This window comes from Petaurus breviceps, unplaced genomic scaffold (genome assembly GCF_028583685.1).
Source record: "Petaurus breviceps papuanus isolate PSGF00001 unplaced genomic scaffold, PetGlider_PUasm1.0 79, whole genome shotgun sequence".
NCBI lineage: Eukaryota > Metazoa > Chordata > Mammalia > Diprotodontia > Petauridae > Petaurus > Petaurus breviceps.
The window spans coordinates 11,497,672-11,525,097 of record NW_027186523.1 but is presented as its reverse complement, the minus strand read 5'-3'; the positions used below and the strand labels follow the sequence as shown (position 1 = coordinate 11,525,097).

The window sequence follows — 27,426 nt, the reverse complement described above, 5'->3', positions numbered from 1 at the left end:
GTCACATGGCTAGTAAGGGTGCTAAGTGTCTGAGGCCAGATTTGAACTCAGGTCCTTCTGACTCCAGTGCCACTACTCCATTCACTGTGCCACCAAGCTGCCCTTTTTTTTTAAATGTATTTTTATTTAAAAAAAAATTTTGGTCACATAGTCTTAAACAAAACCTATCATTAAGTAAGTCACAATCTCCTCAATCAATGCAGAGTATCCAAATTAAGTCCTCTTTCATCTTGACTTGAGGCTGGCTTCCAATAATCCTTAAGGGTTAATCATCCTTAAGCCAATCACCTTTAAGGGATAGCAGAAAAATCAAACACCACCCATTCCTAGGTACAATTTCATCAGTCAATACAGAATATCCAAGTAAAGTCTTCTTTCATCTTAACTCTAGGCTGACTTCCAAACCCCAGGGTTCCTTGTCCATGGGATGGCTGCTCCCAGATATTGCCTGGATTCACACACAGGTAGGCAGCTCTCCAGTCCTGTTTCATACCTCAGTTTACTATTCCACTCCAAATCCTTCATAGTTTCTGTTTCTAGGAAGAAAGCTTAACAGAGCTACAATATTTACACATATTAAGTTTAACAGAGCTACAACAACATTTACACACATTGCTGGCACTATCATCTCAATTCACTTTCTGTCTGACAAAGTAACACAAATCAACAGATAAGACTTCAGTCTGAGAAATCAAACACAAATTAACAGTAAAGTCCCAGGACTTCTGTAACAGCAGTTAAAGGCCTCTTTCAGAACTTCCATCTAAAACAGCAGACAGGATGCTTTTGTCTGACAGACCCAAACAGACAGAGTGCTACAGAGTGCCAAGATCACAAGCATTCTCCCTCTGACATCTGCTTCATCCCAGCCCTGCTTGAGCTTTACTCTGCTCCTGTTCCACCCTTCCTGTTCCACTCTTGGCAAATTCCTCCCACCATGGGCTCCAGCAGGCCTATTAAGGGAAGCACAATGTTTACTGTTTCTAACAAAGATTTGTTACATCAAAAGCAAGGCTCAAGGCACTTGAATAGCTGAAACAATGAGCAAAGTACTACTTTGCTTGCCATTACAGGTGTAAGGCAATTGGGGTTAACTAACTTGCCCTAGCTCATACAGTTAGTAAGTGTCAGTTGCCTGAGGGTAGATTTGAACTCAGATCCTCCTGACCCTAGGGCCAGTTTTCTATTCACTGCACCACCTTAACTGCCACCTTGTTTTGTTTTGTTTGTTTGTTTAAGAAAAGCAGAATCAGAAGAAAGGGATAATTACTTTGACCACAAGTGCAAAAGAAGAAAAGTAAATTAGAATGAATTGACCAAAGAATTTCTAATGAGGGCTTAGGGAGAATAATAGAAATGGTTGATACTTTATGCAGCAAAATAATTAAATGTAAATATTTATTAATGCAATGGCAAGCTATTCAGTTATTTAATGTAATGGCAAGTAATTGACACCTTGTTTCAGTTCAAGTTTCTTTTGAGTCTTGCCCATGATTATATCAAGTCTTTGTTGAGAAACAGAACTTGTGAACCCCACAACTTGTGAACCCTAGAACTTGTGAACTCCTGTTGCAGCAAAAGGAAGGGGAGGAGCTAATGACCATATATAATGAGAAACCCAAGCTTGGAGAGAGTAGAACTGAGAAAAGAACTTGTGGTGGCAGAACTGAGAAGAACTGTGATGAGAACTCTTGTGCTGGCAGAGTTGAGAAGGAGAAAACTTGTGGTATCCCAGCACTCTATGTTTATCTGTTTTGTCTGTGTTGATGTTTGCTTGTGCTATTTTGTACAGAAGCCCTGGGACCTTACTGGAAGCCCTGAAAGAGGATTTTCTGGTTGTTTGTTTACAGAAGTCCTGGAGGAGGATTTTGGACATCCTGGGACTTTACTGATGATTTGTGTTGACCTTTCAGACCTTGTTTGTGGATCTGTGTTTATTTCTATGCCAATGATTTGTGTTTACTGCTCATACCTTGTTTGTGGGTCTCTGTTGATTTCACAGGCAGATACTGAATTGATGATGGCGCCGGTAATGTACATGAATGTTGTTTTGGCCCTGTCAAGCTTTGTCTTCCCAGAAACAGAAACTGTGAAGGACTTGAGATGGACTGGACACTGAACTTTAGTGTGGAATGGGAACTGGACAAGGAACTGAATGAGGAGTTGGACAAGAAGCTGAGAGCTGCCTGCCTTTTAATCCAGGTGAAGTTGTATAGATTCAGGCAGGAACTGGACCCATGGAGGAAGAACAATGGAATCTGAGAGCCAGCTTAGAGTCAAGATGAAAAGACCTCTTCTTGGGTACTTAATGTTGACTGAGAAGATCATGATTTACTGTGACCTAGAGGTGGAGAACTTTGACCTTTGTCCTTTGTGTCCCTCAAGGAGGCTTATATCTTAAGGATGATTGATTGAGCTAAGGACTTACTAAATGATATCTTTTGATTAAAACTATGTGGCCACTTTGGTGAAAACTATGTGGCCACTTTAGTGATAAGTTGCTATGTATAACCTCGTGAATGCTGTTCTTTGGCTTCTGTCAATGTTTTGCTTTAATTTACTTCTGCATAAGTAGGAAGTTCACTATACTATGTAATCAGAACCTTGAAGCTGTTCACCGCAAGAGTCCTCTGGAAAATGAAAAGACAATAAAATTGACTTTACATTTAAGTAAGTTTAACTAGTCATATTTTGGGTTTCCTTAATAGTAAGAGCAAAATTAGGAACCAGGGGTAACTTTGAGGGAAAGATACTGAATTCAGTTTTGGACACACAGAGTTTAAAATGTTGTAATGTAATGCCAAGGAAAGGCAACTTCCCAAGGTTCAAAATACCAGCATAGGTGCTCTCTATTTTATTCAGTGACAATTTAAGAACAGAGAAGGTCAAAACATGACATCATTCAAAATACAGCATTTACTAAGTGTGATTAAATAATCTCCAAGTACTACCCCACCCCAGGACCTTACATTCATTCAATAAATTACAAAGTTCCTGTTCTAAATACTACTCCAACCCTAGGCTGTACCTTCATTTAGTCCATCACAAAGCCCCTCTTTTCAAATGGAGATTAGTTTCCAATCATAAGTAAAGTACATTCATTTGTTCAATCACAGAGCACAAAAAGGTCAAAAGTTTGCCACCCCTGGATCACAATTGAATCTACCCCAGAGTTACATCAAGTTTAAGCATAGCACTTAATACCCAAATGAAGGTCTTTTCTTCATCTTGACACAAGGCAAGTTCTCAGCAATCTTTGTTCCTGGGGAGACAAGGCTTAGCAAGGCCACAAGATACATTGCCAGTCTCTTCATTAATTCATCCTCTGTCTGCAGAACAGTCCTAGAACCCCTGAAAACATTAGCAAAACTCTCTCCCAGGATTTCTGTAAACATACAACAAGAAAATCCTTCTTCAGGGCTTCTGAACCAACAGAAAGGTTCCCAGACCCCTGCAACAACAGCACTGTCCTTCACCAGGGGACAGCATTCACTCTCTGTCTGCAGGACAGTCTCAGTAGCTCTGAACCAACAGAAAGGTTCCCAGACCCCTGCAACAACAGCACTGTCCTTCACCAGTGGACAGCATTCACTCTCTGTCTGCAGGACAGTCTCAGGAGCTCTTAGCCAACAGCCAGGTTCCAGGACTTCTTCAATAACAGGACTGTCTTTCACCAGTGGACAAATCTGGCAAAACAACATCAAAACAGACAGACAAAGTACCAGCAAAATAGCCATGTCTCCTCAGTCCTTGGCAGCTCCGGGGGCAGGTCTCAAAAGTCCAGGGCAATTCAAAGTGGCCCTCAGCAATCCTCTCAGTCTCTCTCTGCCTCCACAAAATTGCTGCTTCCAAAAATTCTTCTGCCTCTCTCTCTCTCTCTTGTCTCTCCAAATCTACTTCACCAGCTCCTCCCAGTTCAGGACTTTCTTTTCACATCAACAAGTCCATCACACAGGTGGGATTAACAAGCTCTGGGTTTTAACACAATCAATTTGAAAACCAAGCCAATACAGGGGAATCTTTATATTCCATTACTATCACAGATGTATAAAGAATATTCAGTTTGATACATCTAGTAGGCAAGTCAAAATGCAAAACTAAAAGTCAATAGTGACATTAAGGTTGATTAAGTTCATCTGAGAATTTTCAACATAGAGATGATATTGGAACTGATAAAAATACCAAGTGAAATAGTGCAGAGGGAGGTAATAGATTCTAGAAAACTGATTAAATAGTTAAAAGAGATATGAAAGTTTTAATGTACTTATTCAATTGAATGTTTAAGTGGAATTTGAGACTTCAGTGTCATCAATGTGTGTTTTTTCTGTCCTGTAAGTGGTGAGAACTCTGTCCTTCTATCAGTTACTAGGAGTTTAATGAAATAATAGTATAATCCTTTTAACATTTGCATGAGTCTCTTCATAGGTTAGACAATGATGATTCAATGCTTTGTTCCTATACAAACAACAGAATTGTTTTGATAGCTTGGGGGGGAGGGGTAGACATAATTCTTCCTTCCTGCTTTGAGAGCAGACATTTGTAGTATCAGACACTTTTCAAGGAGAAATCCATAAAAATGGAAAATAGATTCTATAAAAGATAGCCATGTAAAAGATGCTTTGCTTCAAGGTGTCTCCAATTTCCAAATTGCTTTCCTGAATAATTTGGAGAAATTCTCCTTGGCTGATATTACATATTTAATTGACTAAAATATCTCATACCATGGGATCAATCATTCACTCTATGTGTATTTTATTCTGTCTGTTATATTATTTTTTTAAAAAATTCTGATATATTCTATATCACTTCCTTATATAACTTCTTTGATTTTTGTTTGCTATCTGCTTGGATAATTGAGTTTATGTCCTATTTATTAATTGTGATAGGACGTCCTTTATGTAACTAGAATTTGGTTAGAAGGGACTAATCGTGTGGGTATAAATTTGGGATACTCCTTTTTCTTTAAGAGAGAGGGACCAAAAAAGCAGTTTAAACTTAATAAAAAATGTTTTTTCCATAGATTAGCAATATTTAGGAAGGATGATAAGAGAGATTAAATTATAGTCTAATATCTTTTCTCAGAGAACAAAACAGCAGTGCTCTTCGATCCTTCTCTTGAAATCCTTTAAGCAGAAATCAAAGTCACTCCTGGAGAGATTTCAGAAATAACTTTTCAAAGACTTTCCATGAACCAAATTTAGACAAACCTTTATGGTCATATACATAACTTACATGGACAACAGTCACCTATAATGGTAACCAAAAGTTATCTGCTGTCCTTGATTTCAGGGATCCTAAATAGGATCCAGGGATCTTTGATTCACATCAACTTAGTAAAATGTGGATACTACAATTATATTAGAATTCAGTTTGGGAGGAATAAATGGCTTATTATACAAGATGTCAGTGTTTACATAACAGATCATACCATTCAGGATGCTTAATGCCTGAGTATTTGGTTTTTGTAGATCTCATGGACTAATGTACTGTTAACTACTTTGGTGATAAACCTTATTATTTCCTACCATGAACAAGACTATATCTCTCAAGTGTGATAAATGTGAATGCCATTGTTCTATTACAAGTTTGTATTGCAAGATGGAAAAAAAATATGACTTCTATTAAACTCAAGGGACACTTTTAGTGTTCATCTTTGTAAGGGTTATGGGATTTAAAGATCTTCCATGCCCCGTTGGACTTGCTGACGTAGCAGGAAGGGAGGAGAAAGAGGAAGCGGAAGCCAAGCTGGAGTTCCTGTGGTGGCTGGCAGTGATGGCGACGGTGGCAGCAGCAGCAGAGGCAGCGGCAGCGTGAAGCCCTTTTTGAGTTTGCCAGAATTTCTGCTAAGGACTCCTGCTGAGGACTGCCAGGGGCCGGAGCTGCTGGGAGCGCTTCCCGGACGCTGGGTGGTTGCTGTGAGTGGGGAGAGGAGGACCTTTGCCTGAGGTAGCCTGTTCTGTTTTAAAGGCTTGAAAATGTGGGTGCTTTCTACTTTATCTACCTGTGCCAATGTCATAACTACTCTGATCGCTTTCACCTTCTGGTTTTGGGACTCAGTCTTTTGGTATCTTAATAAATTTTCCAGCTTATTCCCCCATATGGCAAGCATGATGTATTTTGTGATGAATTATTATATCAGCATATTTGTAATCTCCATAGGCATTGTGAATATGGCATTGCTGATACAATCCTATAGTCAGATAGGCTAAAAACTATGTAGGCCTAACCCAAACCTTCTAGCACTTTCTGGGTGTGTAAAATTCTAGAGTCAAATTAGTCTAAATTACTTATAGACTATGGAGCTTCTTGTCTGACTTAAAAAGAAGAGGATTTGGTTTAATTTGGTTAATAAACAAGAGGTTTAGAGACCTTTAACATGTGACACTAGCATCTAAAAAGGCAGAGAAGGGATAAAGAAGTGTTGATGACCTTATGATAGAAACACCATTTCCCAAATCCTGATTTAGTGTTTTGTTTGTCTAGGATATGGGATAGCTCTCAGCAGAGCCCACACAAAATACTCCTCTGAGGTTACACACTAAACAGGGGAAGAAATAATATACAAAAAAAAAACCACCAAAGGAAAAACTGATCTTGAAAGCCATCATTGTTCTACCATATAAAGGGTGGTACCTGATTTTCTACCCAGATACCTAATTCTGTGGCCATAGTATAAGATGGCAGCATATAGCAAACACCAAGGCAGAGGATTTGGCACTTCCTGTTTTTATTTCCTATTTACAGGCAGTTTCAGAGGGGCAGTGAAGATAGTATCAAGGCTGCTGGCCAGAGCTGTTGTCTTCTTGTCCCCAAAGATCAATCAGTTTGCCTCTGTAATTGTCCTAGCAATGTATCTTTTATTCCCCATCTAAGGCAAATAGCTCCACAACTGCTGTTCAGTGAGGATAGTCTTTAACTAATACCAGCTCATAGGTTCTACCACTTTCTACTTTTATCTCTTGCCTTCAGGCAGGCTCAGAGATCTAGAGAGGCTTGTGCCCTCATTATGGCTATTGGCTGCAGCTCCTGTCTTCCTGCTCCCTCTACTCAACTGCTTTGGCTATGTGATTGTGCTAACAGGTCATCCAGGATCTTGAAGAAGACAACCATGAAAATCCTGTTGTTACAATACCCCAATTGCTCATATTTGTGTAGAGACTGATGCATCAAAGGTGATAAAATACATCATAGACAGAGCTGTTTGATTGCCCGTGGCCTAAAATTTATGCCAATTAATACTGGCAGAAAAGAATTATGAAGTGAACATTAGGGAATATTTAGAATTTGAAACAGCCCTAGAGAAACTGTCAGGCCTCACCATGAAAGTATATTACACCTAATCATGATAGACACAGACAATAAAAACAGCTTATGTTAATGAAACAAATTTTGTGAAGGCACTACAAAAAGTAGGTACTTTTATTTCATAATTTTTTTTTTTATTTCAAGTTATCTATGAACTGGGAATTAAGGAAATGTTGGCCGATATGTGAAGAGATCATGTCTAATCTAAACCCTGTATTATCTCAATTAGCCCAGCCTTCTGAAGTCAGAAAGTACATGATAAACGTTCAATTGGACAAAAATCTCAGAATATAAAGTCAGAGAAAACTATGGAAAAAATGAGAAAATAAGAGATTATCTCCAAAGGGTGGAGCCAAGATGGCAGAAGGGAAGCAGTAACATTTTAAGCTCCTCTGTGAATCCCGTCACTAAACTTTAAAAAGTGAATCTGAATGGATTTTGGAGGGTCAGGATCCACTGCAAGATGGAGCTTGGTAGAATCCAGCCCAGAAAAGTACCCACGTGGGTCGGGTCAGGGAGAGTGCAGAGTACACAGGGATTGCCAACCACAGACTGGAGAGTGGACTACAGCGGAGTGAGAAGGAGCCCAGCCAACAGACTCACCCACCCCATGGGCGATTTGCAGCTGTTTCACCAGCTTCTCACCAAGAGACAGGAGGATCCACTGGAGCTGGGTAAGAGACAGCACAGGGCCTGTCTCACCACAGGACAGGAGGATCCATCAGAGCTGGGTAAGAGAAAGCTCCAGCATGGAAGTTTAAAAATCACCTGCCTGATTTTCCAGGGGCCAGGATGGCAAAGTCAACTCCCACCCAGGGTAAAATCCTAGAATAGCAGAAATAGCCTCAGACTTGGGAGTCACTGAGAAAGGGTGTAACTGAGGCAGTAAGAAGTCTGAAGAGAAGAGCAGGAGGGCTCACAATAAGACCCACCTCACTTGACCAGCAAAAGCCTGTCTGAACTGTAGCCCAGGGGCATAGAGGCAGAAATCTGAAGTGGCCAGACCACCCGTCCCAGACAGATTACTCTGTGAGACTCAGGGTAACTCAGCTGAAACACTGAGAGTCCTGACCTTGGCCTCAATATAAACACCCAGCAGTTACAGGACACAAAGCCAGCAAGCAGGCACATGGCTCCCAGCCTGAGAAGCTTGGGCCAGAGCCCTCTGTACCCCAGGAGCAGACATACACTTTAAAGGACAGGAAATAGGCAATTACAGTGGCCAGAAGCAAGTTGCAAAGGCAAGACCAAAGACAATATAGTTCAATTATTCTGAATAAGAAGAATCACTTTCAGGAGACACCATGGATTCTGTGTCCACACCTGAGACGACAGATAGAAATATGAACTGTTCTCAAGCCCAAAAAGCACTTTTGGAGGAGCTCAAGAAAGATTTTAAAAGCCAAATTAGGGAGGTAAAAGATAAATTTAAATCCACAGTGACCAAATTGGAAAAAAAGTTTCACTGAAGAAAACAAATCCTTAAAAAGTAAAATTTGTGAATTAATTGGAGAAAATACCTCCCTAAAAAAGGACCTTCAAGAACTAACTGAAGAAAATAATTCAGTAAAAATTAGAATCAGTCAAATTGAAGCTCAGGACTCTATGATGCACCAAGAGTCAATCAAACAAAACACAAAGATTGAAAAATTAGAAGAAAGTGTAAAATATCTCACTGGAAAAACAAGTGACCTGGAAAACAGATCCAGGGGAGATAACTTAAGAATTACTGGTCTACTGGAAAGACAGGATGAAAAAAGCAGACTGGACAACATCCTCCAAGAGATTATCAAAGAAAACTGTCTTGAAATCCTAGAATCAGTAGGTAAAATAGTTATTGAAAGAATTCACTAGTTTCCTCCTGAAAGAACCGATTTCCTCCAAGAAATAGAAGTAACCAAATTCCAGTATTACAAGATTAAGGGGAAAATATTGCAAGCAACCAAAAAGAAATAATTCAAATATAGTGGAACCACAGTCAGGATTACACAGGACCTAGCAACTTCCTAAAAAGATCAGAGGGATTGGAATTTGATATTTCATAAGACAAAAGAGCTAGGACTGCAACCAAGGATTAACTACCCAGCAAAACTGAGTATAACCTTTCAGGCAAGGAGATGGTCATTTAATTAAATAAGGGACTTCCAGACTTTCCTGATGAAAAAGCCAGAGCTCAATGGAAAATTTGATCTCCAATTATGAGACTCAGGAAAGACACAAGAAGGTAAGCAAGGAAAACACACACTCACATATACACACATGTACACACACACACACACACTCACCCACACATGCACATAACTTTTGATACAATAAGAGCAAACAGTTTACATTCCTATATGAGAAGCTGATAACTATCAATACTGAAATTTATATTATTATTGTGACCTTTAAATGGGATATACATAGATAGAGGTTGTGGATATAAATTAACTAATCTGATGATAAAAAAAAAAAAAAAACTTATTAAGGGGTCCAAAGGGACTGTTATGGGATTAAAGGGAAGGATGGATTTCAATCTTTATTACAGAAGGGATAATCATGAAAACAATTTGTTAATATTTTAAATTATGGTAGTTAATCAGTAGACTAGATTAGATGTATAGCACACAGTAGTAAAGGACCATAGTATTCTAGTGCTTGATATATCTGTAGATCCAGGCCTTTGTAGTAAAAACTCACCATTTGACAAAAATTTCTAAGAAAACTAGAAAACAGTCTGGGAGAAACTGGGCAGAGGCAAACATCTCAAACTCCATTTTAAGATAAGGTCAAAATGGAAAATTCAGAAATCGAATTTTTAATGATTTAGGTTGATATTCTAAGTAAATTATGGGAGCATGGAAAAATGTACCTGTCAGATCTATGGATAAGTGAAGAGTATATGACCAAACAAGAGATAAAGAAGATAATAAGAAGTAAAATGAAGAATTTTGAATCCATGAAATTAGAAAGTTGCTACACAAAGAAAAGTAATGCAGCCAAAATTAGAAGGAAAATAAAAAACTGTAAAAATAAAGCAAGTTTCTTTGATAAAAGCATCATTTCTCAAATATATAAAGGAATGAACCACTTAAAAATATAAGCCATTGTCCAATTGATAAATGGTCAAAACATATTAACAAGCAGTACTAAGAAGAAGAAATCAAAGTTGTCAATAAGCACTTGAAAAAAATCTCTAAATCACTATTTATTGTTGTTGTTGTTCAGTCATTTTGTTGTGTCTGGCTCTTAGTGATCCCATTGACCATAGCACACAAGTCCTTCTAGCCTCCATCATCTCTTAAAATCTGTCCAAGTTCATTTTCATTGTGTCCATTATATTTTCTATCCATCTCATCCTCTACCCTTGCCTTTTTTTTCCATTTAGCTTCAGTATTTCACAACATCAGGGTCTTTTCCAAATAAGTCCTGTCTTCTCATTATTTTGTCCAAGTATTTAAGCTTCAACTTTGGTACTCATTTATCCAGTGAATAGTTTGAATTAATTTTTTAAAGTATCAACTAATTTGATCTCCTTGCTGACAAAGGAATCTCAAATGTCATCTCCAGCACCACAATTTGAAAACATTGATTCTGTTACGTTCAGTTTTCCATATAGCCCAACTCTCACAGTCATACATTATTACTCGAAAAACCATAGCTTTAACTACACAGTTAAAACAACTCTGAGGTACCACCTTACTCTTATTGAATTGACTAATATAACAGAAAAGGAAAATGGCCAGTGTTGGAAGGAATGTAGAAAAATCAGGATACTAATGCATTGTTGGTAGATTTGTGAACTAGTCTAACCATTCTGGAGAACAATTTGGAACTATACTGAAAGGGCTATGAAATTGCATCTCCTGAAGCCAGCAATATCACAACTAGGTCTGTATTCCAAAGAGGTCAAAGGAAAGGGGAAAGAATTCCTTTAAAACATAGTTATAGTAGCTCTTTTTTGGCAAATAATTTGAAATTGAAGAGATGTTTATTAAAAGGGGAATGGCTGAACAAGTTGTGGCATATGATTGTGAAGGAAGACTATTATGTTGTGGAGGTAGTTTCAGAAAAAAAAAACTTGGGAAAACTTTTATGAACTAATGTAACATGAAGAGAACAGAAGCAGGAGAACATTGTATGCAGTAACAGTAATATTGTAAAAATGATCAACTGTGAAAGACTAAGTTACTCTAATCAAGACAATGATGTAAGATGATCCCAAAGGACCTATGATGAAAAATGTGATGAACTCTGAGTAGAGACTGATGCATACTTTTTTTAAATTTTTTTTTTTTTACATTTCAGTGTATGTATTTTCTTTTTCAATATGGCTAATATGGAAATATGTTTTGCTAGATTTCATGAATATAATTATATCATATTTTTTGTCTTTTCAAGGAATGGGGAATGGGTGGCAAGGAAAGAAAAATATTCAGAAATTAAATTTTAAAAAATTGAATGTAATATTTTTCATTTCATTAGGGAAGTACATAAAGAAGTGAATTAAAAATGTGTGTGTGTATGTGTGTGTGTGTGTGTGTGTGTGTGTGTGTGTGTATTTCGGAGGTCATGGTGAGCATTTTTTTTTTCAGCTCAGGGAGATTCAGGCGGACAGAAAGTCCTTTAGCAACTGGATTGGAGTGGGCATGGTCGAAGTAGCACCAGATGGGAAATAACTAAAAAGCTAGTTGAAACAATTAGCAACTTTAGCTATATTGTAGCTTATAAAAGAAACCCAGAGAAATCACAAGTATTTCTATAGACCATTGACAAAACCCAGCAGAGAGAAATAGAAATGGAAATTTCCTTTTCAATAACTACATACAACACAAAGTATTTGGAAATCTACCTGCCAAGTTAAACCCAGGATCTAAATGAACACAATTCAAACACAAGAGTTGGTATGAGCAGCAGCAACAGCAGAAGCAGCAATGCTAGAATCAGAAATACCCAGCACTAAGGGATAGTAAGGAGACTAACATCTGGTTAAAAAAATTTTTAAGGGAATCTCTGTATTACCATTGAGTTCAGGTGCTATATGGTTGTTCCATCACCCAGTAACTAGTTCCTTGTCTCAATTCTAGGGCAGAGAAGAGTGATTGTGGTTTCAAGGTTGCATTGGTAAGGACCAGAGCACAGACCAGCAGGGCAGTTACCTTACCAAACCCAGGATCATACTGCTTTGGAACCATTAAAACTTATTGGTCCCCAGACATAACCATGAAAATAGGATGCAAAATACTGAAGCTAAAGCCAGTTACCACCACCACTACCACCCAAAGAGGTAAACAGAGCCCAATTCTAACATAATGTCCAAACTAAAAAATTAGCTTAGAAAAATGAGCAAATAAATGAAAATTCTGATTATAAGATGCTGCTATCATCACAGGGAAGTTCAAAGCACAAACTTAGAAGAAGTCAATGACTTTGGTTTTGATAATGGTTTTGATTCACAAACTAGGGAGGACAAAAACAGAGAGACAAACCTATACACTAATTTACTTAATGAATATTGATGAATGTTTTAAAATAAAATATTATTTAAGGAGGATATATATATCTATCACAAAAACTCATAAATTATGACCAGACTAGATTTATATGAGGAATGCAGAATTGGATCAATATGAAGAAAACTATAAGCATAATTGATTGCAATAATAACAAAAACATCAAAAATCATATGATTAATCCAATAGATGCAAAAAAAAAAGCTTTTGAAAAAATACAATGTCCATTACTTTGAAAACACTAGTGAGCACAGGAGTGAATGGAGCCTTTCTTAAAATAATATCTTGTACCTATCTAAAGCCAAGACCAAGCATTATCTGTAATAGGGATTAACTAGAAGTCTTTCCAGTAAGATCAGGGTTGAAGCAAGGATGTGTATTACTCAATATTGTATTAGAAATGATAGATATAACAACAAGAAAAGAAAAATAAATTAAGGAAAAGGATTAGGAACCAGGAAACAAAACATTCACCTTTTGAAGATGATATATTTTTCCTCCTCCTCCTCCTCCTTCTTCTTTTCTGAACATGATTAATATGGTACTACATTGTGCATGACTACATATGTTTAATGTGCATCATTTTTCTTGCTTTCTCATTGGATGGGCAAAGTATAGAGGGAGAGATAAAACTGGAAATAAAAAAAATACCTAAAAAATAGTTATAGGCACTTATAAACTGCTATCACTCAGTGTCTGGATGACTTACTTCGTGTTCTACATTGACTCCCTAAAGCCATCATGTAATCTGAAGTTCATATGATAACAGTAGGCATGATTAATGTTCACTTACATGCATTTGTAGATTTCTAAAACATCGAAAGTCATTTCATTCAGCCACCTCATTGTACAAATGAAGAAATTGAAGACTAGAGAAATAAAGCGAATTGTCCAAGGTCACAGTGTTAGTAAGTAGCAGGGCTGGCATTAGACCATGGAGCTGACTTTCTTTCCTCTATGCTGGAGTTTGTAAGATGAATATTACATCATATATACTGCAGTATAAGCAAGAAAGGAGATTCTGCCAATCACTAAAATACTCTCTAGAAAGTCTTTGGGAATGAATAGAGACAATAAATGTGCCTCTGAATTTTGACTGTTTTCTTTTTTGTGGCACAGCCAGCAAACAAAAATAGAAGCAGAATAAAAACAAAGTACATGTTGCTTAAATAGTTTAACAAAATAACACAAAATAGTGATTGTGACTGAGAGTAAATGCCATTATTCCATCTGTGGGTGTATTTCTCATTTTCCATTGTGGGCCCTCTTTTCCTTTTACTCTACTTTCTCTCAGTTGGTGACCATATTAGTTCCCTTGTATTCATTCCTCACCTCCCATTCGGTCCTTTGTTACCCAAACTCACTTTTAATGAAAATTTATTTATCCCAGGTCATTAACAACCCCTTAATTGTTGAATCATTTTGTCTTTCCACATTCATAATGACAACTCTTCTGATTTCCCAAATGCTGACCACTCCCTCCTATTCATTTCTTCTTCAGATTTACCATTTTACCATTCTTCCAAAGACTGTGTTGCTTAATTATGACATCCCCCCGCCCCCAACTATAGTTTTCACAAAGACCCTGGCTTTCTGCTATCTTTCTCTGAGTGATCACATCAACCTCTATGTATTTTGTTAATTCAATGTAGATGAATTCCAAAAGGATATGATCTTAATATCTCTCCCAAGTCTAGTTCCATAGTACCAAAATACTTTGGGGACATCTCTATCTGAACCTTTCATAGACATCTCAAACTCAGCATACCTGTAACATCTTGTAAACTCTAATTATAGGCTACTTTTCCAGATATATTCCAATATTATTCCCCTCTGTGGATTTTTCTATCCTTTCCAACTGATGTATTTTTTGATGTCTGATCTTAACATTCCATCACCTTTTTCAATTCTTCTATATGGGATCTCCCCAATTTGTGAAAGGCACTTCATTCAAAAGTCTACCTGAAAGAATAATTAACTTTCTTCAAGGATGATATTGGGCAATACTTCTTCAATGAAACCTTTTTTATAAATTACCTTGGTTGTTTCTCCTTTCTTAAATTGACTTTTGTTTACTATTTCTATATATTCTATCTCAAAATGTAATATAAACTTCTTGGGGGGGAGAGACTTTTGTTTTAAATTAAATTATTTTTGTATTCTCATCACTCATTGCAAGACCTTGGACATAATAGATACTTACAATTTTAAAAAATTAATTACAATAGCAGGATAGCATATGCCCATATGATACCAAGATAAGAGAAGTCCCACTATTCAACCTTATCTGATCTTTGAAGCTGCTGACACAGAAAAGGGCATTTTTAGAGTAAAGCAAAACAGTCTGATTGATTAGTTCAGACTATGGCCCTTATTGGGGTTCAAATGAACTGAAATTATTATCATTGCATATATATATACATATATATGTAAAACATATGTCTGTATATTTGTGTGTGCATATGCATCATATATATGTTGAAATATTTACCCTATATTGTAGCAAAGAATGAGAAACAAATTGATTACTAATTGATTATTTAATGACTGTTAGAAATAGATGTTATATGACTGTAATGGAATGCATTAAGTATTATAGTAAGAAAGTACAGTAAGAGCTAATATGAGAAATTTAGTGAGACAATGATTCATGTGAGCTAAAACAGAGCAAAATAAACTTTTTCAAGAAAACAATATATGTAATGATTAATATGGTACAAATGAACATTTAATAGGTTGTATCAGGGATTTTCAACAGAGCACTACAAGTGAAACTCGACATAGCCTCTGGCAATGTGTTCTGGTTTAGTGCTTCATCACTAAGGAATTGAGTTTGGGGATCATGAAGTAACTGCTTATTTTTCCTCAAAGACTTGTATTGTTGGATGACAGGAGACCATGCCAAAACAGATGTCATTCAATCTGAGACAGGACACACATTTCATCAGAAGAACCCTAAGAAAATGCCCAGGCCCATGTAGTATTATGCTCCTATCCACCCCTTCTCCTTCCACTATAGAAACATCAGTACAAGAAAGTTGAACTCTAAATATATGAAAAAGAAAAAAACAATTAAGGTCCCGGGGGGAAGTCTCTCATAAAAGAGAGGAAGGGGAATGCTAGGGCCAGATATACTTTTCCTAAGTGTTTTAATTTCTTAAAAAGAATTCACTCTGGGGGCATAGGTGGAAAATGAATGACTTAAAGATAAAAGAGCTCAATAACACATTAAGAAAAATAAGTAGACAAGCTATAAGTAGAGGCAAGATCAGAGGACATAATCAAAAGAAGCAGGTGATATTATGTGGGATAAGCTGGTCTTTCAGAAAAGGACTTAGGAAAAAAATATTCTTGAGATTCTAAAGAAAGCTTTCAGTTTCTTTTAGGCAACAGAATTTTATTTGGGGAGGGGCATAAGAAAAGTTAGGCCAGTGTCTAATCTTTACCATGTACTTGCAAAGGCCTGATACTGGTGGGGTACCTGGGGTCTAGGTCAAACCAACTTGTAAAACCAGTCTGTGAAGCTGTAACTGCAATTTGTCCTTTCCCACCCTTGAGATCTGCCCCTTCTCCCTATCCCACACTCCACCTAGGCAACACCTGGTGACCCCTTTTGTTCTTACTTAATCTCTTCACTTCTTCTCAGGCCTGGCCCACACCCTCCTTTTCCTTGCCTTTTGTCTCCTTTCGACCTGGCCCAAATATTATCTAAACTATCTATTCACATGCTCCTCTTGGTCAGCTCTGACCCTTGTCTATGCACTGAGGCCCCTCCTGTCAGGTCAGCCCTGACAATGGCAGCCCTACCCTTTAAAGGTAAAAGCATGTGCCCCTCTTACTGGCAGGTCCCCTAAAGGACTCTTGCCTGCTGTAATGGCTTAATAATAAACTTTCTCAACTCTAACTCCAAGCAAGGCTGAGCTGAGTTCTTTCCAGATGCCCTTGCAGGTTTTCTCGTCTTGGATGAGATCAGGGTTCCTGCTGAACCCATTGGGATCCCGTCCCCCATCAATACAACCTGTCAGTTTTCAATAAATATTTGTTATCTGACTATGAATGAAAAACAAAATAAAATGTGGCTTCTAAGTGCATTAAGAGATAAATCTGAAATATTTTTGTCAGTTAACTAGCACTACCATGGTGACTAAACAAAACCAACTGGAGTCATTAAACCATAACCTGTAACAAGCAAACAGATTGGAGCAGGGGTGGTTGCCTTTTAATAAAAGGATTTGTTCTGGAAACTTGAACTCAATCAGAAGGCCACCCTCAAAGACCAAGAGGGCCATATGTTATCTCCAGGCAGCAGGTTTCTCCATCCCTGGATTGGAGTATCATGGTAGGGACAAGAGCCCTGGTAAATGGTAGTTGAATGTTGCTGAAGCTAGAGTTTTAGGAGGAAGAGACCAGAAAGAAGTCTAACCTCAGAAAAATATTTATATTATAAAAGAAGAAAAGTGCTATCTGTGACCTTGGAGTTTCACAAGAAGAAAAAAATATATGCCTTCTCCAGTATACCTTCCAGGGTGGGTCTAGGCATTGTGAATTAAGTACAGGTTTCCTTGGTTGCCCTAACCTCTCTCTTTTTAGCAACTGAAAAGCCATTCAATCTTGAAAGAGACCTGGTCATTCACATTAGTAATATCTCTGTTTCCCCAATACAAGTGTCACAAATGTTTAGGCTCAAGAGTCTACCCATTATCGCTAATCTTTAATAAACTTTGCTTTTCTTTGGCTGAGAGAAGGCTTAAGTCGAACTCATTCAGCAGGACATGGTGTGTTGGTATTTTGGGGTCCCAAGCACCCCTAAACCCTAACTTAACATTTAGGATTCCCTGACCAGGAAAAGAACCCTGGCCCCAGCTGTGAGAGCACTGAATCCTAACCACTAGACCACCAGGAGATGATGTCTGATAATTTAGGAATCCTTATCATTATGCATTTTAAATATATTTAAGAAAGAGCAGTTTCAGAGAGGTTGAGATTTTTTTCTTTTGATGGGGTTCTATATGAAGCTTCCCAGATTCCTCAAATGTCTATTTACCTTGATAATTCCAATATAAAAATTAAAAGACAGATAAATGTGCCTAGTCAAAATAGAAAGGAGAAAATACAAGAAAGGGGGCTAATTCTATAAGTTGTCTGTATTTATTGGTTTAATTAAATTTGTATTTCCATAGTAATTTTCTTTTCCAGTCCAGGATCTCCCACACACTTAAACCATCCTGCCTTTGTGTCTTATTTCTTGGTTGTCTTTCAGATAACCTTTAGCCTTCTCCTTCCACCTGCATAATCCTCTTTTGAATTTCACTCTCCATTAGTGGTGGGGGAGGTGGGTATTATCTGTTGATTGACTGGCTGATCTTTTATTCTACTTCTTTTTGTGTAGGTGGGGGTTAAGCCATTGAAAAGAAGGATTAGATGAAAGCTATTGGCTTGCTACACAACCCTTTGATGACTGGAGTCATGATAATTAGATATTGTGAGTTTTTAGCAATTCTGTTCCATGTCTACAGTCATCATTTTAAATTCTATCAGCCTCCCTTACAACCTCAGGCTGTCTCTGTCTCACTGAAGGTTGCCCACAGTTTCTATGAAGACTGCTTAGACAGGAGCTATCTATAGATTTATATTAAATGCTTTGCCCTTATGCAGTTACCTCTCATCAAAGTATTTTATACATGTTACCTCTTAGGAATGATTCAGTATCTTGAATTCCTTCTTCCAAATGAAAAAAAACAAAAACAAAAACAAAGGTTCAGAGATATTAAGGCATCTCACAAAGGTCCCCCCAGCAAATCAGGGACAGAAAGAATTCTGCTTTCCCATTTCAGGCTATTTAACCAATATCCAATATCCAGTTCAGTGCTGGACCAATTTCATAGACTTTTTTTGTCTTTTCTTTCTTCTCTTAAAGTAGCCTAGTCTTTTGGAAACTGTGTATCTCTTGACAAATTTATCTTAGCATCCTGGGATGTAACTAGACTCCATAATAATAAAGACTTCATTTGGAGAGAAAGGCATATGTGATGGTTCACTTGCTCTATATCCAGTCATATTATTTTATCCTGAATTCATCACCTTTGTCACCAAGTGGGCATGGTATTGATTTTGAGAGCAATTGTTATTCACATACAAGACTTAACAGTCCAGCACCTGGATATCCCCATGACCCTCTTGGTAGTCATGTTTTTGAGCATGGCCTTAGGTCACCTTACAAACTACTTCTCTCTGTTGTAGTCACTTGTCTAGCATCTCCTGGGGAATTAAAAGGAATCACTGAAGTACTACACTAAGGTTTTGGAACATTCATTTAGAGAAAAACAAATAACCAAAAAGTGAGTTTCTAAGTTCTTAAACCAGCTTCTATCTAGAGGAAAATGTTGAGGCTACTCTCACATATATCCATCCTCCCAATTCCAATTTTCAGGCACAGTAGGTGAAAAAATAGGGCTGAAGGTTATAAGTGCTTTTATTTAACAACCTTTAAATGTTTATTTTAGCAAAGCATTTTGTAAAAAGCCAGCTTTGTTTACTCTTGCTTCTGGCAATACTTTGAGAAGCTTTGTTTTATGAGGCCCATTACCAATTCACACATTTCTATAATTCAACTTCAAACCATTATTCCTAATAAAATCAGGATAAATAATTATTAACACTCAAAGCAGTAATTGCTATGAATCCAACTTGCATAATGAGTCTAATCGACCAATGTGAGGAGGTCAAATAGTATAATAAGGAGGTAAAGCAGTAGAAAATTATAATATGAAAAGAGAGAGAACAATGGATGAAAGGACACAGTAGCAAATTAGAGACTTGCACAGACAATTACAATGAAAGAATGAAGAATATTGTGATTGAAGATGAAACTGGGGAAAGATGCAGTGTATAGGTAGAGTGGGTTATTGGATTGGTGGAGAGTTCTCTTATGAAAATATGCTGAATTTTTGTCCTTATCCAGTTAATACAGATTCCTGTGCTGTTGGATAGAACTTATTTTAAAGAAACTACACAGCTATTGATTACATTTTTAAAGAAGAGAAATTTATACTATAATAAACTGACAGTACTAAAAGAAGGGGATGCTTTAATTTTTCTAAAATCCAGAGGTGTGAAGCAGAGGTTTTAGAAGTCAAAGAGTCAGAGGAAAAGAAATTTGATTAGATGGTTAGGACCAAATCAAGTCTTTGTACATAGGTCCAGAACTCTGAGATGTAACTTATGTGGATGTATATTTGATATGGCTTATTGATTAGATATTCTGAGGTAGGAGAAGAGAGTTCTAAGATTCTAGTCTCGATTTCACCTCTGATTTTCTGTGTGTCCTTAGTGAGAAGTCTTAAATATACATGCATGTATGCATACATGCATATGTATATATACATGCACATATATGTATTTATTCACATGTACATATGCACACACATATTTATAAACACATGTGTATATGTATATATGTATGTATATGACAGTATAGCATAATGGAAAAGGAATTGTACTTAGAATCAAAAAGATCTGGGTTCAAAACTTGCCTTAGATATGTATATACTGCATGCCCCTGGACAAGTTTCATAAATGCTCCATATCTCAGTTTCCTCAATTGTAAAATGAAAATGCTACATTTGATGGCCTGTAAGTTGGCTTCTAGCTATAATTTTGATCTTAAATTCACTGAAATATTTATTCATTAAAGTGCTTTTCTTTTTCTTTCTCTTAATAAATCTTCTGAAATAGTACTAATCATCTGCTCATAGGTCAGAACTCAGGTTCAGTGTATTTTGAGATTTATCTTTATTGAATTTGGACCTTTTCCTTAAGGTGATGAACAAGGTAGTTACTTGGTATTCCATATGTAACCAGAAAAGAAATGTACCAAATCAGATTTGCATTCTGATCTGGCTTACTTTTAATGGATACATTTGTAAATCCACTTAAGTAGTGTTTTTTATTCTAGAATATAAACGAATGTGTTTAAGATGAGGAGGTGGACTACTCATAGCAAAGCATAGAATCAGCAAATCATAGACCCTCCAAACTGGAAGGGACCTCAGGAAACATCTAACCCCAACTTGACCTGACCAAGACTGTACTCTACAGTAGACTCAGAAAGACCACTTATAAGGTATCATCTACTACTACCCTTCAAGTCCATTGATTACCGTTTCCAATAGCTCTAAGTTTGGGAATATTTTTTCTTAGAATAAACCTATCTCTTTCCATCTCCCACCCATATTTTTCTAGTTCTACCTACTGGTCCAAAAAGAGGAACTCTAATCTCTCTCGAACAAAGCAATTCTTCAAAACTTCTGCCACCCTCTCCCATATACTCTTCCTCCTTCTACTCCCTCCAAATGCAGTCTTCTAGTCTTTTGCTTATACATTCATGGTTTCTTCAACGAGTTCTATTAAGGTATCACATTGTACCTTAATCATCCTGGTCCCTCTCTCAGGATTACCTTGAGTTTATTAAGGCCAAAAAATAAAGTTCCCAGAATTGAATACAACACTCTAGATAAAGTTTGGCCATTGTAGAGTATTGTAGAAATGATTTAATTCCAATTGATAAATTGAAAGATTCTTTTGCATTTGCAGTTGGATCATAAGCATTTGGTTACCATATCATATTGTTGAATCTTATTGAGCCTTTTGACCCCTAAAATCTCCAAATTTTTTTTGAGATGAATTATTCTCTAGTCACATTTCCCCATCTTATACAGTAGGGAGTACTGATAGAAATGTTCATTTTGGATTTTATATGACATATCCTAAGAACAGGAAAAAATCACTATGATTTTAACTGATTATCTCCTATTTACACTTTGTTTTCATATAGATACATCCCATGTAAACATTTTTCTTAAATAAGAGCTATGAATTTATTTGACAAATGAAATTTGTGGTAGGTATAGAAAAATTCCCCCCACATTTCCTAAGTTGTCTCATATTTTACTGAAAGCAAAACAAAACAAACAAAAAAAAAAACAGGCCATTTTTTCTCCCTACTCCCATAAATCTTAGCTGAGAAACTTTCTTTGAAATTTCATTTTTAAAAACATTAAGGTCATTTGTGTGTAGCAGCAAGCACCCCAAGCATCCTCAGGGTTTGCAGCTACCACAGGTTCTTGGATCTGCTTTGTTAAAAGAAAGCAACTCAAAATGGGTTAACAAGCTTACTTTAATCAGTCAGACATATATCATTTACCTTGTTCAGGGGAAAAAGGTCAGCACCCCAAACTTCAAAATATACAGACAGAATTATCAAGACATTAACAGATCAAGTAGACAGCTTTCCAAACTGTCCAACCATTACATCCATACCCAGTCAACATCTGGGTTTCCACATCTGGGTTTTTCAAAGCCGGGTGACTCTCAACAATGGCTTCCCAGAATTCAGATCAAATCACAGAACACTTCTCAAAGTGAGTCCCAAAACAAAGCTACACATCAGGGCTTATATAGCCTTCTCCTGGCTCAGAGAATGTAACAACCTTATTGACTCACTGGCCAATCAAGAAGTATCTACTGAAAAACAAGCCTCCCTCCCCAGGCTTCAGGTGCATTTTAGCCTAGGGGCAGGGAAGATCTTCCAAATTTGCATTCCCATTACATTGTGGAGTTCCTATTTTACCCCTGTTCTTCATCTTATATCACTTAGATGCTTTCTGTCCTTGTCCCTTCTTTCCCCCATTTCTTCTAATTGTAAAGAGAAATTGCTCTACATGTACAGATGATAAACATTTAATCTCATCGTTAGCAGATCTCCACCTCTATCATCCCTACTTTCAGTAATCTGCAATTTCTCTGTCTCTGTGTCTCTGTGTCTTTGTGTCTCTGTCTCTGTCTGTCTCTGTCTCTGTCACTGTCTCTCTGTCTCTGTCTCTCTGCTATCTCTTATTTCCTTCAAAAAAGCCTATGTCTCTATGTCTCCCTTATTCTCAAAAAAAATCTCATTTGATTTATCTATCCCTGCAAGTTACTATCCCATATCTCTTTCTTCCTTTTTTGTGCCTAAACTTTTTGAAAAGTCTCCAAATTAGAATCTCTGTACTAGGTCTTTTCCTAAGAAAACTTTAATATTGTATATGTAGTTCTATTCAGATATAAGCAATAAAGAACTCTAGAAATTTATTATTATTGTTGCTTTTGTAAGAAGGGATAATGATAATGTTTTTAGTCTTCCTGTTTGGTTCCTAGACATTCTTTTCAAAAGTGCTAAAGTTGATCTGAATATTGTAGTATGTTGCATAGTATGAATAGAGGGTAACAAATGGAACTGAGTCAACAGAAGGGAAGTTATTCTGTAAGTAATTATTGTAGGTTTTACTTGGAAGTGAAGGAGAAACTAAATTTTAAGTCCTGAAGTGGTTCCTGGCATTATGTATGACAACCATTAAAGTGTAAGAAAATTGCCTTCATTCTCTCTTAAGTCATCTCTCTGTTTTCTCCATTGCTGGCAATGGAACTGCTGTAGATCCTTGGTATAAACAAAAGGTTTATCTAATAGAGGCTTACATAGTAGTTGAGCCTAAAAGCTGAGATACTATGTTTTATTCTTCTACTTGTTTAGTTATTTTTTAATCATATCATCCTCAACATGACCCCATTTGGGATTTTATTTGCAAAGATATTGGAAGTAGTTTGCCATTTCCTTCTCCAGTTCATTTTACAGATGAGGAGACTGATAAAAAGAGTTATATGCCCAAGTTCACACAGCTAGTAAGTCTCTGAGATTAGATTTGAATTCAGGAAGCTGAGTGCTTCTGACTTCAGGCACTGCATCACCAAGCTTCTCCCATTAGACCTACTATATGAAACATTTTGCATTACCTATTCTTTGCCTGAGTTAATGGAGGTTCTTAGAGCCTCCTGTGAATGTAAAATGTACTGCAGAAAATACTGAAGAAGACATCTGGCAACAGCTGAGTGACAGGTTGTGTCTAAACACCGCTCTTTTGTTACGTCAAAACAGTAAGAAATTCATCAAAAGAAAGAACATGAAAATTAAAGGTAAAAGAGGAAAAAGAAAAGAAAATTTTATAAGATTAGGACCACAAGGAAAAAGATAACAGATACCATAGTATAGAGACATAAGAAGCCTAGAAATCATAGCAGGTGGAGTGGACAATGCATATGTCATTGCTCTGAGCTCCTTGCTTCATTCTGATTCTGTGCTCTTCATTAGAAGTGTCAAACACACAGCTCACAGCTACATTTTGACCTACAATACACCCAAGTGAAGCAAAATTCTGATTAAAATGTGACCAGGAAATATTTAATAAAATAATATTTTAAAATAGAACATAGACAACAGTTTGATGTGGTTTTCTAAGCCAATATTGACTCAAAGAGATTCTTCTCTACAGCCCAGTAGTCCCCATTTCTATTTGAATGTGACACCACTAGTTTTCATGACTATTTCCTACACATGGTTTGGAACCTATATGATGGGCTCAGACTTATATAAAACTATTGCAGAGATGAAGAGGTAATGAAGGATATAAATAGAATTTTAAAAAATGTTGTATTTTAAGCAATTATTTAATGGGAACATTAGAGAACATAGCTATTTCTTAGCATTAATGGCACCTTTACAAAAATTAATTATGTATTGAGGCATAAAGAATTCATTAATTCAGGAAGACAGAAATATTTAGCATAAACTTTATAAACATAATAAAAGGCAAATATGAAAAATGACATAGGCTCAAATGAAGATTAAATAATGGGTTAGTATACCATAACAATTAAACTACCAAAGAATTATTTTGTAACCTGAAAGAAATAATAACAAAATTCAACTAGAGGAACAAAAAGCCAATAATGTTTAGGGAATTATGAAAAATATGAAGGAAGGGGGTCTAGCAGTCCAAGATCTCAAACAATAGTACAAAATGTTAATCATCAAAAAATGGTATTGTATAAGAAATGGAGTGATTAATCAATGCAATAAATTAGATACATATTATACAGAAGCATATAAGCCTAGTAACCTTTTGTTGATAAACCCAAAGATACTAGCTATAGGGATAAGAACTTACTATTTGACAAAAACTGCTGGGGAAACTGAATAGTAGTCTGGAATAAACTAAACATAGACCAAAATCTCATACCACATACCAAAATAAACCCAAAATGGATAAATAATTTAGACATAAAGGATCTTATAAGTAGTTTTAGAGATCATGGAATAAATTGCATATCAGATTTAGTATTAGGAAAATACAAATTCATGACAAAACTATAGATAAAGAGGATTATGGGTGATAAAATGGATAATTTTGATTACATTCAATTAAAATGGTTTGCCCAAACAAAACCACCATAGCTAAGTGGTGCAGGGAATAGACCACTGGTCCTGGAGTCAGGAGGAACTGAGTTCAAATCTGGCCTCAGATACTTAACACAAAAACTAACTGTGTGACCTTGGGCAAGTCAATTAACCCCAATTGCCCTTCCAAAAATAAAAAAAGCAAGATCTCATGTATCAAATGTTTAGGAAACTGAATCACATTTATTTATAGTTTTTTTAAATGAGAGCCATTCCCTAGTTGATAAATGGTCAAAGGATATGAACACACAGTTTTTCAGAGGAACAAATCAAAGTCATAAATAACCACGTGGAAAAAATGTGCTAAATCAGTAGTCATTAGATAAATAAAATTTAAGTCAACTCTGAGGTACCACTTTCATGCACAAAATTGGCCAAAATGACAAAAAAAGAAAGAAAATGGCAAATGCCAAAGGGAATGTAAGAAGATATTTACATTAATGTACTGTTGGTGGGGCTATGAATAAGTCTAACCATTCCAGAGAATAATATGAAAACAATGTCGAGGTCTATGAAGCTACACATACCCTCTGCATGAGAATTACTGCTATATTGTTCTAAGCACCAAAGAACTCAAGGGGAAAAAAAAACAGAAAAAAGAAAGGATCCATTTTTACAGAAATATTTATAGCAGCTCTTTTTGTGGTAGCAAATATTCAGGAACTAAGGACATGCCCATATATTAAAGAATTGCAGAGCAAGTTATGGTATATGAAAGTCAAAGAATACTCTTACTTGGTAAGAAATGATGAAATGAATGGTTTCAGAAAAACCTGGAAAGACCTATATGAATTGATACAAAGTTAAGTGAGGAGAACCAGGAGAATAATCTACAATTACATCAATATTTTAGAAGACTTAGCAGTTGATTAATAAAATGATCTATGACCATTTTAGAGGACTCGCTATAAAAAAGGACTAATACAAAAAATCCATTTCCAGATAGAGAACTGATGGACTTAAAGGGTATAGATGGAACCATATTATTTTCCTATCTTTGCTTTTCTTATTTTTTCCACAAGAATATGGCTAATACATAAATATGCTTTGTGTTATTTCATATGAACAAGTACTACATTTCTTGCCTTCTCAGCAAGTGGAGGAGTGGGAGAGAATTTGGAAGTGAAGATAAAAACTAAAATTAAAAAAAAGTAAAGAATGAAAAAATAAAAGCAAAACATCACCAATATAATGTATAAATGACTCATTGTTACCAGGTTGGATTTATTCAATGTATACTAACATAGTTCACAACAAGGGAAATAGTAAGTATAATAAATTATAGCAAGAAAAAAATTAAAATCATGATTTAAATATACTCAGAAGAAAAATTTCTAGTAAAAATGTAGCACGATTTTTATAAAACTGGTGAAAATATATAGTCATGGAATTATCAAAATAATCAAATTCTACCTAAAATAATAACTGATATTATGTTCTTGTAAATGTCTTTTTTTCATTCACTTTCTTTGCATTGGTAATTTACAATTTGTCCCTCCATTGGGTATTAGACAAGTGACCATGTCTAACAATGTACCAAAATATACTGTCCTAATATTCCCTTTTGTCTCTGTGGTGAAGGATGAGACACATTTCATTATCTCTCGTGTAAGACCTTCACTGAATTTTCCACTACTCTGAGTTCAGTTTCCTTTTAGTGCTTTTTAAATTTTCCATGGTGTAATCATTGTGTACGTCATTGTTTTGGGTGAGTTTATTACATTTTGTTTTAATTCATACAGATCTTTGGAGGCATCTCTGAAGTCTTTATAGTCATCATTTCTTACTGCATAATAGTTTCTATTATATTCATATACATCTAGCAGGCAGTTATGTGACACAAAATGTGAAGTATTGGTTTGGAGTCAGAAAGATCAGAATCTGAAAGCTCCTTCAATCATTAACTAGGTATCTAACCTTCAACTCTCTCAGTCTCAGTATCTTCATCTAAAAAATTATAATAACAATAATGCTTATCTCACATATTTGGCCAGGATCAAAAGGTATAACATCTGTAAAACACTCTATAAATCTTAATAAATTATGTAAATTCTATGATAATAAAAAGAATTATTGTTATTATGATTATTATTATTATTACTGTTAATATTGTTGTTATGCCCTTGTTGCTTTATTAAACCATTTCTCAATCAATTGGCACATGCTTTGATTTAATTATTTCATATTATGCATATAGCTGCTATAAATACCTTGGCAATATGTTAGATCTTTGTTTCTTTTCTTTTCTTTTCTTTCCTTTCCTTTCCTTTCCTTTCCTTTCCTTTCCTTTCCTTTCCT

At 36.1% G+C, this 27,426-nt stretch overlaps 1 pseudogene; it reads left to right on the top strand.

Moving 5' to 3' along the window:
* Positions 1-7,768: 7,768 nt before the first annotated feature.
* Positions 7,769-27,426, top strand: part of LOC138175701 (ceroid-lipofuscinosis neuronal protein 6 homolog pseudogene) — an 87,261-nt pseudogene continuing 67,603 nt past the window's right edge.